Source organism: Panthera onca, chromosome C1, assembly GCF_046562875.1.
Source record: "Panthera onca isolate mPanOnc1 chromosome C1, mPanOnc1 haplotype 2, whole genome shotgun sequence".
NCBI lineage: Eukaryota > Metazoa > Chordata > Mammalia > Carnivora > Felidae > Panthera > Panthera onca.
Genome location: NC_138346.1, coordinates 203275611 through 203294063, shown reverse-complemented (window position 1 = coordinate 203294063; position 18453 = coordinate 203275611). Strand labels below are relative to the sequence as shown.

Genomic DNA, 18453 nt, shown 5'->3' with positions numbered 1-18453 from the left:
GATTAAGGAAAAGCTAGTGATTTTCACCCTGGCTTCCTATTACTTGGGAGTAAATTCACACAGGTCAGAAGTATTTGAAGCTTTTTTTTTCTGAGGCTGATTACATTTATGATTCCGTTGTAACAGACTTGTCAACATTTCTTGTATTACTTTCTACAGCTTGGGGAAAAATGATTGAGTTTATTTTTTAAAGGCTACTCTCCTTTAGTTCATATATTATTTACCTGGAAAGAGAGGTTTTATGTGTGGCTTTTTCCTCCCGTCATGATGTCACAAAAGCCTGTAGGTTTTAGTCACACGAAAGTAAAATATTTCTGCTGTTGGTATAAATTTTGCATGTTCTGAGACTTTCTCAACACATTACTATCACCCACCCCTTAGTTTTCCATCTGTGTGCTCAAAGTATTTTCCCTCCAGTGACTTTCTTGGAGAGAACTTGATAGAGTTTGACTCCCTACATACTTGAGTGCCTCCAGCGTGTAAGGCATTGTGCTGCTTGCTTCAGGGGATAGAGTAGGAATTTAAACAGCTTCTGCCTCAGTTGATAGTCCCGCAGTGGAGATGGTAAGTGATTTGGCGTAAGACGGAATACTAGTTCCTTTAGAGGCACTTGAAAGTACATGGAGGGGTCAGAGGACAGAGGATGACAGCCAGGTCCAGTAAAAGATCTTACAGGGAGATGGCATTGGAGGAGGGCAGCGTGAGCTGGGTAGGAGGTTCGCAGGGGAGGGAAAGGGAATTCTGGCCAGAGGAAACAGAGCGAGCCAACGAGCTGACTCAGGATGAGTGTGGACACTTCAGGAAGCAGTTGTGTGGCTGGTGCATAGGTGAGGTGCGGCCACAGGGAAGAAAAGTCAAGCTGGAAAGGGCAGCGTGGGGCATCCTGCAGAGTTCAAGGGGGTTGCCTCTCTCTGGCCAATAGTCTTCTGAGCAAAGGGGTGACCATCAGAATTACATACTAGGAAGGTCAGTGGACAACATGTGAAGGGCGGAGTGGTGGAAGCAGAGCCAGAAGCAAGGGGCCAGTTAGGACGCTCCTGCAGCAAACCTGCCTGGAGATGCTGAAACCCCCGAGGGAGCAAAAGGGAGAGGGACCACAGCCGCCAGTTGTGTATCTTTCGGGTTGGTTTTCATTCACAAGTGTTGTCTTCTTTCTCAAGTTCAGCCACGACATAGACATTTTGAAATCATTCTTCCTAGGTTTCTCAACTTTTTAAGAGCTCTGCGTTTTCAGGTAACAATTACATTAACTCTGTTGTTTATTTGTGATACACGAAAATCACATGTATTCCTAGTTTATCTTAAAATTCATAAGGATTGTTTCAAGAAACCTCACAGTCTCTCTTCCAACTTTTTTTTTTTTTTTTTTTTTTAAGTGTAGCCTAGGAAGTTTTTTTTAACTTGCCAAAGTGGTGAGTGCTTGTTGGTTTTCATTTTAAAAAACCATCCCGGGGGGTGCCTGGGTGGCTCCATCGGTTAAGTGTGTGACTCTTGATTTCGGCTCAGGTCGTGATCTCACGGTCGTGACATTGAGCCCCGCATCGGGCTCTGCGTGGACAGCCGGAACCCGCTCGGAATTCTCTCTTGCACATGCACACTGTCTCTCTCAAAATACATACATACATGCCATTTGGGATTATATCCTACCTAAATTAAATTGGGAATCTTATCAGCAGAAATTCTAGTAGTTCAGTAGACCTTGTGTTATATTCAATTCTTAGTCACGGTAAACTTTACATAAAAGCCTTAATGGTAATATCTGAGGCTGCAAAATACTTATTTTATATTGGAAGTTTGTACCTTTTGGCCACATTCTCCCATTTTTGTCACCCCATTCCCCCTGCCTCTGGCAACCACCAGTCTGTTCTCTGTGAGTTCATTTTGTTTGTTTTGTTTTGTTTTTTAAAATTCCCCATATGAGAGAGATTGTATGGTAATTGCCTTTTTCCGTCTGACTTACTGCACTTAACATAATGCCCTCAGGGTCCATCTGTGTTGTCCTAAATGGCAAGATTTCTTTTTTTTTTAATGGCTGAATAACGTTCCATTGTGTATATATGTGTATATGTACATATGTATGTAAATGCACATACAACATACACCACAATGTCTTTATCCATTCATCCATTGATAGACAATGTCTTTATCCATTCATCCATTGATAGACCGTCTGTTTCCATATCTTTCTTATTGTAAATAATGCTGCAATAAACATGGGATGCAGATATCTTTTCAAGTTAGTGTTTTTGTTTTCCTGGGATAAATACCCAGAAGGGGTATTGTTGGATCATATGGTTCTTCTGTTTTTAACTTTTTTTCCTTTTTTTTAATATTTCAAGTTTTTATTTAAATTCTAATTAGTTAACATATATAGTGTAATATCAGTTTCAGGAGTAGAGCTTAGTGATTCATCACCTACATATAACACCCAGTGCTCATCACAAGTGCCCTCCTTAGTGCCCATCACCCATCTGGTCCATCCCCCACTCTCCTCCCCTCCATCAGCCCTCTGTGTGTTCTCTATAGTTAAGAGTCTCTTAATGGTTTGCCCCCTTCTGTTTTTTTTCTTTCTGGTTTTAATTTTTTGAGGACGCTCCACACTGTTTTCCATAGTGACTATACCAGTTACATTCCCACCAACAACGCACAAATGTTCCTTTTCTCCATACCTCACCAATACTGGTGTCTTCTCTTTCTGACAATAGCCATTCTAACAGGTCTGAGGGTGATAGCTTATTGTGGTTTCATCTGCATTTCCATGATGATTAACAGTGTTGAACATCTTGTTGTGTACCTGTTGACCATTTGTATGTCTTCTTTGGAGAAATGTCTGTTCAGATCTTACGCCCATTTTTAAAATCAGATTATGTGGGTTTTTTCTGTTGGGTTTATGAGTTCTTTATATATTTTGGATAATAGCTCCTTACCAGATAAATGATTTGTAACTATTTTCTCCTGTTCAGTAGGTTGCCTCCCCCTGCCCCCCCCCCCCCCCCACCGACTTTGTTGATGGTTTCCTCTGCTGTGCAAAACTTTTTAGTTTGATGTAGTCACACTGCTTTTTGCATTTCTTCCTTTTGGTTTTGGTGTCAGATTCAAAAAATCATTGCCAAGGGGTGCCTGGGTGGCACAGTAGGTTAAGCGTCTGACTTTGACTCAGGTCATGATCTCATGGTTTGTGATTTAGACCCCACATCGGGCTCTGTGCCAACGGCTCAGAGCCTAGAGCCTGCTTCGGATTCTGTGTCTCCCTCTCTCTCTGCCCCACCCCCACTTGTACTCTGTCTCTCAAAAATGACTATAAACATTAAAAAAATTTTTTTAATAAAAAAAATTCATTGCCAAGACCTATGCCAAAGGGCTTATCACCAATTTTTTTCTTCTAGGATTTTTTTATGGTTTCAAGTCTTACATTCAAGTCTTTAATCTGTTTTGAATTAATTTTTGTGTATGGTGTAAGGTAATGATTGAGTTTCATTCTTTATTTGTAGCTGTCCAGCACCATTTATTGAAGAGACTGTCCTTTTCCCATTGTATATTCTTGGCTCCTTTATCGGAAATTGACCATATATGTGTGGGTTTATCTCCCAGCTGTCTATTCTGTTTTCATTGATCTGTGCATCTGGTCTTATGCCAGTACCATAGTATTTTAATTACTGTGGCTTTGTGGGTTTTTGTTTTTTGTTTTTTAATGTTTATATTGTTGGGAGAGAGAAAGAGGGAGGGAATGAGCGGGGGAGGGCGGGGGGCGGGGGCAGAGGGTCTGAAGTGGGCTCTGTGCTGACAGCAGGGAGCCCGATGAGGGGCTCAAACTCACAAACTGTGAAATTGTGACCTGAGCCAAAGTTGGACGCTTAACGGACTTAGCCACCCAGTCACCCCTAAATACTATAGCTTTTGTAATATGGTTTGGAATCAGGGAGCATGATCCTCCAGCTTTGTTCTTTCTCAAGATTGCTTTGGCTATTCAGGGATTTTTGTAGCTCTGTACAAGTTTTAGAATTCTTTGTTCTATTTCTTTGAAGTATGCCATTGGAATTCTAATGCAGATTGCATTGAATTTATAGATTGTTTTAGGTAAGATGGACATTTTAACAATAATGATTTTTCCAGTCCATGAGCTTGAAATATCTTTCCATTTATTTACTAATTCTTTATTTCTTTCATTAATGTCTTGTAATTTTTAGTATACAGGTCTTTTACTTGTTTGGTTAAATTTATTCCTAGGTATTTTATGCTTTTGATGCAATAGAGATGGGATTGCTTTTCTTTCTTTCTTTCTTTCTTTCTTTCTTTCTTTCTTTTGTGATGGGATTGTTTTCTTAATTTCTTTTTCTGATAGTTATAAATGTAAGAGATGCAACATATTTTTGTGTATCAATTTTATATCCTACAACTGAATTTGTTTACTTATTTGTTTACTGAATTTGTTTATTAGTTTTAACAGGGTTTTTTTGTTGTTTTTTGGAGTCTTTAAGTTTTCTGTGTATATCATGTCATGTGCAAATAGTAACAGTTTTACTTCTTTTCTAGTTTGGATGCCTTTCATTTATTTTTCTTGCCTAATTGCTCTGGCTAGGACTTCCAATACTTTGTTGAATAAAAGTAGTAAGAGTGGGCATTTTTGTCTTGTTTTTGATATTAGAAGAAAGGCTTTCAGCTTCTCATCATGGAGTATATAGGACAAGCTGTGGGCTTGTCATATATGGCCTTTATTATGTTAAGATATGTTGCCTTGGGGCACCTGGGTGGCTCAGTCAGTTTAGTGTCGAACTTTGGCTCAGGTCATGATCTCACGACTCATGAGTTTGAGCCCCGCGTCGGGTTCTGTGCTGACAGTTCAGAGCCTGGAACCTGCTTCAGATTCTCTCTCATTCTCTCTCTCATTCTCTCTCTCTCTCTCTCTCTCTCTCTCTGCCCCTCCCCTGCTTGTGCCCTGTCTCTCTTTCTCTCAAAAAAAAAAAAAAAAAAAAAATTAAGAAAAAAAAAAAGATACGTTCCCTTAATACAAAGCTACAGTAATCAAAATAGTGTGGTACTTACATGTCAACTATATCTCAATACAAATTTTTTAAAAGCCAGTGTGGTTCTGGCATACAGACAGACATTGACCAACATTAATGGAATAGAGAGTCCAGAAATGAACCCTTATATGTATGGTCGAATGATTTTCAACAAGGGTGCCAAGACCATTCAATGGGGAAAGGACAGTCTTTTCATCAAATGGTGCTGGGAAAAGGGATATTCACAAGTAGAAGAATGAAGTTGGACCCTTATCATATACCTTATACAAAAATTAATTCAAAATGGATCAATGACCTAAGTGTCAGAATTAAAACTATAAAACTCTTAGAAGAAAATAGAGGGAAATCTTCTTGACATTGGATTTGGCAATAATTTCTTGGATATAACACCAAAAGCACAGGTAACAATAGAAAAAATATATAAGTTGGATTTTATCAAAATGTAAAATGTGTACATCAAGGAACACCCATCAATGGGGGCACCTGGGTGGCTCAGTCGGTTAAGCGTCTGACTTCGGCTCAGGTCACGATCTCGCGGTCCGCGGGTTCGAGCCCCGCGTCCGGCTCTGGGCTGATGGCTCAGAGCCTGGAGCCTGCTTCCGATTCTGTGTTTCCCTCTCTCTCTGCCCCTCCCCCGTTCATGCTGTGTCTCTCTCTGTCTCAAAAATAAATAAACGTTAAAAAAAAAATTAAAAAAAAAAAAAGAAACACCCATCAATGAAAAGGCAACCTACAAAATGGTAGGAAATATTTTCAAATCATATTATCTGATAAACGATTAATATCTAGAATATGTAAAGAAATCCTGAAACCCAACCATAAAACTCAAAACCAAGCAACCCATTTGAAAAGTAAGCAAAGGACTTGAATAGACGTCTCTCCAAGGAAGATGTATAAACGGCCAACAAGCACATGAAAAGATGCTCAGCATCATTAATATTAGGGAAATACAAATAACAATCACAATGAGCTAGGACTTCACACCCATTAGGATGGCTCCCGTCCTAAAAACAGAGACCAAGTGACAAGGATGTGGAGAACTTGGCACCTTTGTGCACTGCTGGTGGGAGTGTGAAATGGTGCCACTGCTGTGGAAAAATGTGTGGTAGCTCCTCAAAAACTTACACACAGAATTACCATATGATCCAGCAATTCTGCTTCTGGATAGGTACACAAAGAATTGAAAGCAGGGACTTGAACAGGTATTTGTACACCAGTGTTAATAGTGGCATTATGCACAATAGTCAAAAGGTAGAAACAACCCAAGTGTCCATCTACAGATAAATGAATAAATAAAATGCAGTATAGGGGCACCTGGATGCCTCAGTCGGTTGAGCGTCTGACTCTTGGTTTCAGCTCAGGTCATGATTTCACTTGTGAGTTGGAGCCCCACTTTGGGCTCCATGCTGACAATGCAGAGCCTGCTTGGGATTCTCTCTTTCTCCCTCTCTCTCTGACCCTTCCTCTTCTCATGCTCTTTCTCTCTCTCAAATAAACTAAAAAAAAATGCAGCGGAGGGGCGCCTGGGTGGCTCAGTTAAGCGTCCGACTTCAGGTCATGATCTGACAGTTCATGGGTTTGAGCCCCGTGTCAGGCTCTGTGCTGATGGCTCAGAGCCTGGATCCCGCTTCGGATTCTGTTATCTCCCTGTCTCTCTGCCCCTTCCCTGTTCATGCCCTGTCTCTCTCTGTCTCTCAAGAATAAATAAATGTTAATTTTTTTTTAAATGCAGTATATACTGACAATAGAATATTCTACAGCCTTAAAAGTAAATGAAATTCTGATACTTGGTATAACTTGCACGACCCTTGAAAGACATACTGAGATAAGAGGCACAAGAGGACACATACTGTATGACTTCCTTACGTGAGCTAGCGAGTGTGGTCCGGCTCCCAGAGAGAGTAGAATAGCAGTTGCCAGGGCTGGAGGGATGGCGGTTGGGAGTTCTAGTTTAATGCATACATAGTTTTGTTTTTGTTTTTTGTTTTTTTAAAATTTTTTTAACATTTATTTATTTTTGAGACAGAGAGAGACAGAGCATGAACGGGGGAGGGTCAGAGAGAGAGGGAGACACAGAATCGGAAGCAGGCTCCAGGCTCTGGGCCATCATCAGCCCAGAGCCCGACGCGGGGCTCGGAACTCACGGACCGTGAGATCGTGACCTGAGCTGAAGTCGGACGCTTAACCGACTGAGCCACCCAGGCGCCCCCATAGTTTTAATTTGAGCTCATGGGGGAGTTCTGGAGATGGAGAATGGTGTTTCCCAACAGTATAAATATACTTAATGCCACTGAATTGTACACGTTTTAAAAAATGGTTAAAATGGTAAATTTTGTGTTTTGTATATTTTACCACAATAAAAATGCGTTAAAAAAAAGTTAAAAAAATAACCCATTGTTCTTGAGTTTAACATTCTTTGTAATATGCTTGTGTGTGTGCGTGTGTGTATATATATATATGTATACATATATATATACACACACGCACAAGCATGTATATGTATCTACACACATAGATACATGTGTGTAATATGTATGCATATATGTACGGGACACCTCTTTTGTCCTACTTCACATCGTCTTGGCCCCCCGCTTTTCACTCCAGCTCTTGCTAGAGCACCTAGCTGTGTACAGGTGTAACCTCACTATTACACCGTAGGTACCTTGCATTCCGTCGCAGCGTTTCTCTGCTGCCTGTGTGAAGTTGCTCAGCAGTACCGATGCCTGGGCAGAAATGGAAGCGTGAGGGAGTTAACATCCCACAGGGCAGCCCTTGACCGGGGGGGACTAAAGCCAGTGAATAAGTCCCCCTTCCTCTGACGCTGAGAGGGTCTTCTCACTGCCCTCCCAGAGGGCTCCTGGCCACATCATACCCTGCTTGGCCACAGAGGTGACCGGCTTGATGACACAGCCTGGACAGAAGGGGGACTGGCTTTCCGTGCTTCCCTGTTTCACTGTTCCCCCTCTGTCCTGTGTGGTCACGTCCCAAAACAGACTCTCTGTGTGCCCTTACCTTGGCCTCTGCTCTCCCGAGGAGTCCAGGTAAGACACGGGTGAATAGCTTTCAGGTTTGGTTATTTATCTTGTGTGAAGGCACTAGCTCAGGCTCTTAAACAATGGGTGATTTTTAGGCTTTACAAAGAGGATAAAGACTAATAGAAAGAAAACCCATGTGCCCACCCAATTTAGCTAATAAAATTTGATTAATATAATTGAACCCCTCGTGTCTCTTCCCACAGATAACCATTATCCTAAACTCAGTGTTTATGATTTCCCATGTAATTTCAACTGTTTATTAAGCCTAACCATATGAAATCGCTGTATTTGTAGGTCACGTGATCAAATATTGCTATTTCCTGTGGTTCAAAATACTGTGTATGTATGTATACTATGATTTACCCTTAAACGATGCTAGAGTTAAGAGCCCTGATCTTCCATGGAGTTAAAAATCATGTATAACTTCGGACTCCCCCAGAATTTAACTATAAGCCTTGCCAATAACAGAGTCAATTAACACATACATTGTATGTTATGTATTATATACTATATTATAATAATGCAAGCTAGAAAAAAGAAATATGAAAATCATAAGAGAGAATACATATACTCTGTTATACTATATCAACAAAAATCTATATATAAGTGGATCTATACATTCAAACCTGGATTGTTGTGTATTTTTAAATTGTACTGTTTGCAATTGACATGATTGTCCATTTAGAAAGGAATCACCTAGGGGCGCCTGGGTGGCGCAGTCGGTTGAGCGTCCGACTTCAGCCAGGTCACGATCTCGCGGTCCGTGAGTTCGAGCCCCGCGTCGGGCTCTGGGCTGACGGCTCGGAGCCTGGAGCCTGTTTCCGATTCTGTGTCTCCCTCTCTCTCTGCCCCTCCCCCGTTCATGCTCTGTCTCTCTCTGTCCCAAAAATAAATAAAAAACGTTGAAAAAAAAAATTAAAAAAAAAAAAAAAGAAAGGAATCACCTAGAAACCATTAGAACTAATAAGTGAGTTTAGGAAGGTTGGAGGGCACAGGGTCAATATATAAAATCAGCTGTACGTCTATATGCTAGCCATAAACATTTGGAAACTGAAATTTAAAAAACATTACCATTAAAAAAATAAAAAACATTACCATTTACAGTAGTACCGTGAAGTATTGAAGTATAAATCTAAGGAAGTACGTGTAGGATCTGTGTGCTAAAAAACTGTAAAACACTGGTGAAATACATAGTATTTTACATTATTTTTAATTTTATATAAATGGCATATTGTAAAAGTCCTTTTTTCCCCCTCAACATTATATCTGGAGGATTAATCCACGTTGAAATCTGTTTTGTTTCACTTGTTGTATAGTGTCCCGTTTTAGAAAATTACCACAACTTTTTCACCCCTTCTTAGGTTGGACCTTTCGGTTATTTTTGATAGGTTGCCGTTGCAACAGCGATGCTGAATGTTCTGTGCATGTGGGGGGTGCAGGGTGGGTTCCCCAGGGTGCCTAGCTGGGACTGACGTTGCTGGCTTGTAGGGTTGCGTTTCTTCAATCCTAGCAGATCCTGTCACATGGTCTCCAAAGTGCAGTACCTGTTTTCGTTCCTGCCAGCCACGTAAAAGAGTTCCCGTGGCACCATAGCATTACCAATGCATTCTGTTTTCAGAATTTAACATTTTTGCCAGGCTGGTCATTAACATTTTTGTTACTTTTTAACGAATTTCTGGAGAAGCTATAAATGAACGCTTCTCAAATTGATTGCTTAGTGGAGGACCAGGCTTTTCCTCCAAACTATCACAGACTGATGTTTTGGTAAAATGCAGTAAGAAGGTCACAGCAATGTAAACTTGCTGAAGTGTTTCTAGACACTCCCTGGACTGGTGGCAAACTTCGTGGACTCACACTGGGTCCTCGGACCACACACCACAGTACGTGATAACATTTCGGGATTTTCAAATGTCGTAGGAGCTTTTGAGATGAAAGAGCTGTCTCCAGTTACCTTTAAGTATATTTGTAGCTTCTACTGTGAATACATTGTCTCAAAACCAAGAGTTAAAAAGGATTTTGAGTCCTTTCATTAGGTCATTAGGTATCCTAATTATCGGCAATATTAAGATACCAGCGAGTAATGAGGTGGTTCTCATGAGGCTGTCATGTTCTTAGAGATCATTGGTTTACAGGTTCCACGTTCTCTGTTGCTTCACGTGTGCAGTAAGCATTGAGCATCGTGCCAGCCACAGTTACAGTTACAGGGTCTAGGGAGACCACAGTGAACACGATGACATGCCAGCCCTTGGGGAGCATGGGGAGAGAAAGATACTAACACGCAAACAAGTGAATAAGAAATTCGGGTAATAACAAGTACTATGAACAAAATAAAAAGTAGATAGGGAGTTGTCGGTGGTCATTTTTAACTAGAGTGGTCAGGGAAGACCTATCTGAAGAAATGACATTTGAGCTGAGACCTGAATAATGAGGAAGAACAGTGTGATAACGAGTCCGCCTTGGCTTCCTATAATTGAGTTGAAATCTCTCCTAACAATTTAACTAACTTCTCTCTAATGTGTACGTATAGACAGAGTGCCATATAGTTTACCTTTATCAGAAAAAAATTTTTTTTTAAACGTTTGTTTATTTTTGAGACAGAGACAGAGCATGAACGAGGGAGGGTCAGAGAGAGGGAGACACAGAATCTGAAACAGGCTCCAGGCTCTGGGCTGTCAGCACAGAGCCCGACGCGGGGCTCGAACCCACGGACCGTGAGATCATGACCTGAGCCGAAGTCGGACGCTCAACCGACTGAGCCACCCAGGTGCCCCAGTTTACCTTTATCAAAATACACTGGCACCTCTCCTGCATCAGAGGTCCCCCCCCCCCCCCCCCCAGTAATCTCATTTCAGTTGGGAAAGATCTGCCATTCCCTAAATCAAGGCAGGACTCAAGGCTCTTAGGTCCGAAGAAACAGCTGGATTACCCATGTGAGTGTGTTCCCGATCTGTCCGAAGCAGGGCTCCCAGGGGTCGGGATGACTCAGGAATGAGCCTTGGGGAGGGTCACACGTGTCATCTCCACACTGCCTGGCACGGAGCCCAGCTTTCGAGCCTTGCTGTCCATCAAATATGAGCTGAGTGAGACTGGGAGGGTCACCTACAGGGTCGGGATACCGACACTCGCCAACATTTATGTCGAAGCCTCATAAATTAATTTTAGTCACCATGTCCTTTCTGTTTCTTTTATTTCCTCCTCTGATTTACATTCCATTTTTACAAATTTTGTAGGTGATATAAGGGCAGCAGGACATGCTCGTAACGTGTGTATGTGTGCGTATAAATAAGCGGGTAAACAAGTTCAGTGTGTTTGAAGTGCGTAGCAAAGTATTTTTACTGGTTTGGGAGTACAAAGAACTCCTTTCTTCCTGAACTGTTTTGAGAGTAAGTTGCCAACAGTGATGCCCATCACCCCAGGACTAAGATATGTGCTTCCTGCAAGCAAGGGCCTTCTCCTAGGAGAAAATACAAATTCAGGAAATTAACGTTGGTTTATTATATCCTTCTCATCCTCAGACTCCATTCACAATTCTCTGGCTGTTCCAATAATGTCCTTTATATCAAACACTTCAGCTCCTTTTGTCGCATTGCGCTTACCTGTCCGGCCCCTTTAGTCTCCTTGAGTCTGGAAGAATTTCCAGTCTCCTCTGGTCTTTGTTGGTGTTCGCACTCAAAGATTCCAGGCTGGTTATTTTGTTGCATGTCTCATTTCGGTTCCTGAGATGTGTCTTTGGGATTAGATCCAGGCTGTGCATCTTCGGCCAGAATACCATGGAAGTGATGCTCTGTTCTCACTGCGTCCTGTCCGGGGGAGAGATTTCCATTTGTCCCATTACCGACAAAATTCACTTTGAGCCCTTGATTAAGGTCATCTCCCAGGTGTGTCCACTGTCAAGTAATTCTCTTTCTCCTTATAATTATTTTGTGGGAGGTATTTGTAAGTGTTCTGTTTCCCTATCAGTGTTTTAAGATATTCATTTATTCATATCAGTACAATTCATAGTTTCCTATCTTTTTGTTGTTGTTACATCTTTATTTTTGAGAGGCAGAGAGAGACAGAGCGTGAGCGTTGGGGGTACAGAGAGAGACACACACACAATCCGAAGCAGGCTCCAGGCTCTGAGCTGTCAGCACAGAGCCCGACGCGGGGCTTGAACTCACAAACTGAGATCATGACTTGAGCCAAAGTCGGACGCTTAGCCGACCGAGTCACCCTGGCGCCCCATGCTTTCCTATCTTCTTCCTTGGTCTAATCTGTCAACTGCCATTACTTTGACTTGTCCCAGGTTTGGGCAGTGGTTGCCCCTTCAAGATGGCCTCTGTGTCCTTTTGACATGTGCCCACCATTCTTGCATACGTCCTTAAACTCTCTAGCACAAGATATTCCAGAATTATCTCATTGTATTTGCCTGCCCCAGCCCTAGAATCCGCCATTTCTCCAAGGAGCCCTGACTCCTTCCAGTGGAGAACAGTGTTTAGAAACCAGGATATGTGAGTAGTTAGCTGTCGCTGTTCCTGGGCTGCTTGCTGGACAGAGCTAGGAAATCCCTAGATGCATGCACATGCGTGTTTACAGTTCTACTTCCAACCCCAGTCCAGCACCAAAGAATTTGTTTCTAGTTTTCTCCCATTCCAAATTTGTAACTCTTCTTTGACGGAGAGAAAATTAGCTTCCGTTATCTTATTATTTTTACCTACTCAGTCACTCCCTCTGTACTTAACTGCCAGCGTCCACCCTCTTCCCCATGTGGACGCCCTCCTTACCCCCACCGTCCTCCAACACCTTGCACCCAGACCCACCATGTGAAAGTGCTCTTCACCCCATCCAGGTTCTGATGGTCCCACCACTCAGGATCCAGTATGCTGTGCTGGGCCACCTTCCCGCACAGACACATCCTCACTGCACTTGGGCTCCGTGACCTTGCGCTGGAATACCTCCCCGCACAGACCTCCCTCCTCACCCTTCTCTCCCCGTTCTCCCCCCACTTGGGCTTCGACACCCTGTCAGTCTGCCCCTGTGCTGAGATAACTTTCCTCCTCCCCTGCTCTGGGCAGTCTTACTGCGTGGGTACCCTCCTCAGCCCCCTGAGCTTCCACACCCTGTGCTGGGCTGCCCCTCATGGGCATTCTTTCCGAACCCTGTTGGGTTCTGGCCCCCCATGCCAGGCTTGCCTCCCGGGTGACCACCTTCCTCACCCCACTGGAACTCTGACACCCTGCTCAGGGCTACTGTGGCTCCCGGCTTCCCATCAGCACGGACACACCAACTATACTTGGCTTTGCCTAAAAGCTTCTTGTCTAAATGTTCAGGAAGAAAGCTACATTTCTCTTTTTAAAGGACAAATAATACGTGTAAGTTTCTTCCCACTGTTGTTTGTGACATTCTTTCAAGCTCACATGTCTTTGGAAAGATGGGTCTCTAGCCTTAAAAATTACCTTCACCCTCTAATGTCCTTGAAGAAAACACCATGAGAAAACAAGCTTGTATCCTTGAATAAATCACACAATCAGTATGTGGTCCTTGTAGCCTCAGCACCTAGGGTAGGACTGGCCTTACTGAATGAGTGAGTGTGGATGAACAGTGAGGAAGATTTCAACAGACAGACACACACACACACACACACACACACACACACACCACACACACCCCTAGATGGAGTCCACAGAAATAGATCCCGAAGTCACTGCCAACCACTGGGCACATGGGCAAGCTTGAGGATAGAACATTCTTGATCTTTGTGCATAACTGACCTTGATTAAAAAGAATCATGTCTTTCTGCTTCACATTTTCCTTTTATACTTTAATAACATCATATCCATTTCTGTTTGTTTGAAGTGGTTTTTCATTCCCCTGGTCTAGCCAGGCACCATGAATACATAGCAGAGCATTTTCTTTTTTCTTTTAAAATTTTTTTAACATTTATTCATTTTTGGGAGACAGAGCATGAGCAGGGGAGGGGCAGAGAGAGAGAGAGAGGGAGACACAGAATCTGAAGCAGGCTCCAGGCTCTAAGCTGTCAGCACAGAGCCCATCTCAGGGCTCGAAATTGTGAACCACAAGATCATGAACTGGGCCAAAGTTGGACACTTAACTGACTGAACCACCCAGCTACCCTGCAAAGTATTTTCAAGGCCATCACCAAAGAGTTAATTTTTTTTTAAGTTTATTTATTTTTGAGAGAGAGAGAGAGCATGAGCAGGGGAGGGGCAGAGAGAGAGAGTGGGAGACAGAATCCCAAGCAGGCTCTGCACCATCAGCTCAGAGCCCCACGCAGGGCTCGATCTCATGAACCGAGAGATCATGACCTGAGTCGAGATCAAGAGTCAGACACTTAACTGACTGAGCCACCTGGGCGCCCCACCAAACAGTTAAATTATAAGAAATAGCAAACAAAACAAAAAAATAAGATTAAAAGCCACTGAAGTGAAAACAATGTATTTTCTCAATGTGGAGAATTCTGCTATAACTACAAAAAAAAAAAAAAAAATCCCTGCTATCTTCTCCCTCAATTCAAGTCCCAGGTTCATAGCAGAGTAATACAAGTTCCTCAGTGTCCTAACAGAGAAGCACTTTCTCTGCTTCGAAGGGTCAGGGGGCATAGGTCAAGTTCTGAAGATCCTGAGAAGACAGGGCACTGATGTCATCAATGAGTGGTACACTGTTGCCCAGAACACCCAGGTCTCTGGGGAGGGCATGTCTCCAGGTGGCTGCTCCAGCAATGTGATGCATCTGAACGGTTCCTAACGGACTGTTAGGAAGGGCAGATTCTAATTTTCCATTGGCAGCCTCCACGGTACCTGCCATCGAGTTCATACTGTGTCACTGCTTGTGCGTTCACCTCCTTCTTGGGGAATCCGCCTCGTACAGAAGAGCAGCTGGTTTTTTGCGACCGCAGAATAGCAAGTGGAATATTGTCAAAGCCCTACCCTATTTGTGTTAATAACAGTAACAGTACTCTCTTCTTGTTAGAGTACTTGTTAGAGAACTACTCCTGTTCTAAGAGCTTTAAGTATTCGCTCTGTCCTCCATAATACCCCCAATGAAGTGAGTACTTTTATTATCCTCAATTAACAGGTAAGGAAAGTAGGCACAGCAAAGGTAAGCAAACTGCCTGTCAAATCCGGACAGTCTAGCTCTAGAGCTCTGTTACTTGAGGAGATAAATGCCTGGTAGAAGCCATCACACCTTCCTGAAGTTGTCCCTCCAGGTTAGGGATTCCTCCTGAGGTCTTCCTTTTGTGGTCTCGTGTTTGGAGAAGTGACCAGTCTCTGTTAACTGGATGAAGAAGGAATATTTTATCCATGATAAAGGCCAGTGAGCAGAGAGCTTCTGTTCCTCAGGAATGGATATAGAGGAGGGTTTGGTATGTTCATCAGAGCTAGTGCTCCATCACCAAAGTCATAGGAAAGAGACCACAGCGTTGACTTCGATAGAAGCCTGAGACGAGATATGAAGTTCAGGCTGAACCTGGGCTTCCCTCATCTTTCCTACTTCATCAATGGGGAGAAGAGAAAAGAGGAAGTAGAGATTCAGCTGGACACCCCGGAGGGCAGAATCATGGATTTCCTTGTGCGTGAATATACGATACTGACCTTTTCAGCTGAAGCCTTGGAACGGCAGTCTGGGTGACTGACGCTGTTTCCCTTGTGCCTGAGGAAGTTCACACGGTTTTCAGGGAAAGAACTCACTTTTGTGGTCTTTCTCACCTCTAGTGTCGGATCAAAAACTGTGTTTGAGCCCAAGGGCCTGGATGAGCTTACAAACCACGGGCCACCTTGAGTCCTCACGTTGGGTAATGCCCACCTGTAACCTGACTGCCTCTTCAAGATGCCCACCAGCAGCACAGTAATGGTCAGGGTAGGAGAAGACAGGCTGAGCAAGACAGCATTCTCTGCTTTTCTCCTTGTGTCTGCTCACTCCCCAAGTTGGTTGCATCTGCCCTTTTCCTCCGGGAGGCCTCACAGTCTGCTCCTCTGTCTCTTCTGCTCTTTTCAGTAAACAACCAGGCTTCAGGCTGAAAAGAAAAGGCCCTTGCTGCTGCCCAGGAACTGTCAGGAGCTGGGATCTCGCTGGAAGTTCTCACAGTGAGGGCTTCAAAGATTGCGCCTTTCCGATAAACATTCCCCAGAAAAGCCAAATAAAAAGTGCTTTTGTTTCCTGATGGGCTACAGGTACCATGTGAGTACCACTGATTGAGTGCAGCACCTCTGGAACTCCAAAACTGAGTGAACGAGAGAGCGTGGCTGGGTCGCACCTCCTGGTAGAGGCCCTGACTGCCACTCATCAGTTTAAATGTTCGTGTTCCAGTTGGCTGTGGTGGTGTGGTTGTGGATCTCATTCCCCTCCTTCAGTGGTGAACCGTTTTCTAGGTGTTTTCAGGGTGGTGATTGGCCACCAAACTGCTGAAAAATGGCCTCTGCATTGGGCACACATCTTCTGTAAAGGCACAGTCACACATCTTTTTCAACGAGCCGTGGAAGACAAAAGGAGAAGCTTTTATAACCGCACTTACTAGTGACGACTCAGGGTGTGTTGTCCCCACGTGAAATAATAGCCTTGCTGTGCTCCCGGCTGGGCAGAAGGCCGCCACCCATGTGTGAGGCTCTGGGCCCGACAGGCTGTGCTCAGCAGTGGTGAGGGCTCAGGTCCACCTCCACAGCTGGCCACAGTCGCCACCTCATCCCATCCCTCCTCTTGTTTTCCCTCTTCCTTTTTTCTCTTTTTTGTTGATTTGGCAAGACTTGCCTACAGTAAAACGTAGAGGTCTTAAGTGTGTGATTTGGTGAGTTTTGGCAGTATTTACCCATGTGATGGACACTCTCATCAAGGATATTTCCATCCCGACCCTATTACCAGTTTGCAGTTTGTTACCATCAAAAATGATTTATCATTGGTTTGACTACTTTTCGTGTACATGGTATAGGAGATATTATGGATTTGGGCGGGAATCATAGCCGCCTAAGAACTTACGTTCCAATAAAGGCAGCGGATGTATTTGTAAACTTAGTATGAACCATTAAAACCTAAAAACCAAAACTGAACAGATAGTATCCCGTATCTTCTTGAATTTTAATTCAGTTTCATGCCTCTTTCTGAGCTGGAAAGGTGTTGAAGGCAACATGCATGCCATAGGCCAAAAGTTACAGAAGGTTTTTAAGTTTTCTGTGTGTTCTGCTCCCCTCTAGCACTTCTGAATTTAGGGCCCAGAAGGATTACAAGTGCTCAGATTATCAAAGTTTTAAATTCACCATACCCAGGAGCATGCATGCTGGTTTTTTCCTGGTCCGTGAATTCCATCCCTCTGCCTGTTTGAGTCAGCAGTGATACTGACGAGCACCAAAGGCACTTGCCTTTCCCTGGGTGGACACAGAGGCCTTACCTCTGACATCCATGAACCTGCTGGAGAGACAGGATTTGCTATCTCGGATTTACAGACAGACATAGAACATGAGAAATTTCCGGCCGTAGGACTCCAAAGATAATTCCACAGCTGAATGGATTGAGCATCGCTTCTTCTCAACAGTGAAATTGTTCCTTCTCCTTCGTACAGAAGTGGTGGGGTCCTCGGGTTCTTTTAGTCCAAGGCAAAGGGGTCCGGCAAAATCATTTTCACAATGTATTTCTCAGTGAAATTGATGAACCCCACATTCTCTGCTTTGGGATGGGGAACAGGGGACGGGGCAGTGGTATTTCCGGTAAAAGGTCAAGAAATACACGCTTAGCTGCCACCCTCATCTGTCACTCCCTGAAACCTAGCTTCGCACAAGACCTTTTCTGCTCTTCTCTCCTAATGGGTTTTGTGTGGCTCCTGCCCAGCTGCAAAGTACTCTTCTTGAGTTCCCAAGAAAGCTGTCGGTTACATGTTGTCCTCACATATTTTAGGTGCAAAGTATTTGTAGCCATTAAAAGAATTTTTTTTAATGTTTTGTTTATTTTTGAGACAGAGAGCATGAGCAGGGGAGAGAGGTAGACACAGAATCCGAAGCAGGCTCCAGGCTTTGAGCTGTCAGCACAGAGCCCAACACGGGGCTCGAACTCATCAACTGTGAGATCATGACCTGAGCGAAGTCAGACGCTTCACCGACTGAGCCACCCACGCGCCCCTGTTTGTGGCCATTTTTACTGCTGACTCATTGCGCCAGTGATTTCAGTGTATGAAGGCAGCGTCTGTATTTTGTGGAAAACTGTTATAGCAGGAAAAGCCTCGGGGATCGATTTTTAGGCACAATTATTTGTGTTACTCCTACAGATGTGGTACTGCCCGAGGGGACACGAAGAGACCACTGGAAAAATAGAATGGTCAATGGCGATTTGGGTTTTATGGGATCTTCATTTGCTTATCAGAAGTAAATGTGCAAGACCACCCTTTAACAGGATGGTGTTAATTTTATTTG

General features: G+C 43.5%; 1 protein-coding gene across 3 annotated transcripts in view; it reads left to right on the top strand.

Annotated features, from left to right (window-relative positions):
- The window catches only part of RCAN3 (RCAN family member 3), a 40208-nt gene that overhangs the window by 8064 nt on the left and 13691 nt on the right, over positions 1-18453 (top strand). The gene's annotated exons all lie outside the window — the stretch shown is intronic.